This window comes from Megascapheus bottae, chromosome 1 (genome assembly GCF_031878675.1).
Source record: "Megascapheus bottae isolate mThoBot1 chromosome 1, mThoBot2.hap1, whole genome shotgun sequence".
In the NCBI taxonomy this organism is placed as follows: Eukaryota; Metazoa; Chordata; class Mammalia; order Rodentia; family Geomyidae; genus Megascapheus; species Megascapheus bottae.
In genome coordinates this window covers 94,372,635-94,374,774 of record NC_143509.1, presented here as the reverse complement: position 1 = coordinate 94,374,774, position 2,140 = coordinate 94,372,635, and positions in this window count along the sequence as shown.

Genomic DNA, 2,140 nt, shown 5'->3' with positions numbered 1-2,140 from the left:
TATGACGTGTTTATGGTGTCTGTGGATGTTATCTACGTAAGAAGTGAGTGAGCACCATGAAGGGAAGCAGATGTTCAAGTGTCTGGTTTATATCACAGGGCTACACAGTTTCAGAGTATGGGCCACTGATTAGTTGCATGAACACTCCACAGAAAGAGTTTTAAGCCTGAAATAATTATCAGACATTGAAAGAGAACAGAATAAAAGTGTTACATTTCTTGCATATTTCCTTGAATTATTTTCCGTCATATAAACACATGTAAAGAGTTAACAAAACTGCAGAAATTTTACAATGATGTGATTACATCAGCTTCAAAATATAGGATATTAAAAAAATAAAATGAAATATAGCATATTTTAACTTTACTTGCTCACAATTGAACGTTTTAGAGAAACGAAGTTTTGCTTTTCCTTTTGATATGAGTTATACATTGTGGTTGCATTTTTAAGTTCATTGAGACTATCTATATTATTGACCCATTTTCAAAACTGCAGTCTATGTTTGTGTGTCTATCTTCTCAGTGAATCTTGAGCATTTAATTTCTTCCATATTGTATTTTGTGTGCTTCACTACACACTAAATTTGTAAAGAAAGTTTTCAATACAAGATAGTTATTTTTCTTTTTGCCAATCCTGGGAATTGAACTCAGGGCCTGAGCACTGTCCTTGGGCTTTCCTCAAGGCTAGAGCTCTACCACTTGAGCCACACGCCACTACTGCATTTTCTAAATATGTGGAACTGAGGAATTGAGCCTGGTCTCTGTGCATGCTAGGCAAGCACTCTTAACCATTAGGCAAAACTCCTGGCCCACAAGATAGTTATTTTGATAATTCTTGTAAATAAAACATAAGACTGAATAAGGGCTTACATTCTCCTGTACATTAAGTATTTAATCTTTCATAGTACTTGGAATAAAAACATATTTTATTCATCTCCTGTATTTTAGTCATCATTTTTAATCCATTTTATATCAAATTCTAAAATTAAGTTATTCATTTTTTCAAATTAAATTAACTACAAGTACAGGTCTGCATGTGTCTGCAAGTCAATGGATGTTTATGTAACTCAACTCATTAATAAGTGTACTTACATTTTCATTTTCAGTTACAATGAATTATTAAGAACTTTTGTTAGAACATTTCTAAATCAAATGATCATAAGATGAGCCTCAGAATTTCATATTTAAAATGATTTATCTTAATTATTGCTGCAAAAGGAGTGTAGAAAAGGAGGTATCTTCATTGTTTATGTCGTCAACTAGAGATATTAGTGAATTCAAAATGTGGAGTTTGCTAATCAACATCTAACCAAAATAATTGTGTTCTTTCTCAGACTGCTTTACCAGACTGTAGGATCTGAAATATATCCCAAGGTATTTTATGAATTGAGACATAGATGTATTTTAAATGCATAAGTAATTACATATATTTTAGTGTGAAAGTAATTAATGAACTGCCTGATTATTTTTTTATATATGGATAGACCCATGTGTTTGCCACTGAGATCTAGACCAGGATACATTAATATGGACTAGCAGGCAACTTCACATGGATGAGTTTGTCTGAATTTGGATTTCCTGTGTATGCAGTTATACAGCTACTGTCTTAGTTATACTTAATATTGCGCCTATAGGAATCCATACTATTGTATTCGGTTTTTGGTCATTGTTTATTGGTCATGTCTTGTCTCAAATGGTGAAGATTCTTTTAATAATGGATATTTTCTTTTTATCACATTCATTTAGGAATTCTCCATGTATAAGATGCAATTCTTTGTTGAATTCCTATGTTAGATATAACTTCTCTCAGTCTAATGCTTTTCTGTTAAGTACTCTTTCAGTAGTGACTTAATGAACATTAATTAAGACCATTTACTGTAAATTTTAATGAAATCTAAATTTCTAATATTTTCTATAAATGTTATGTGTGTTATGCTTAGATAAAAATTTCCATATAGTTCAATTCCTCAGTACCACATACATAGAAAAAAACCAACATGGTGCCCAGGCTCAAGTGGTAGAGCTCTAGCCTTGAGAAAGTCCAAGGACGGTGCTCAGGCCCTGAGCTCAAGCCCAGGACTGGCAAAAATAAAAATTAAAAAAAAATCCATATAAATATAAATCTAAGACTACAGTGATAC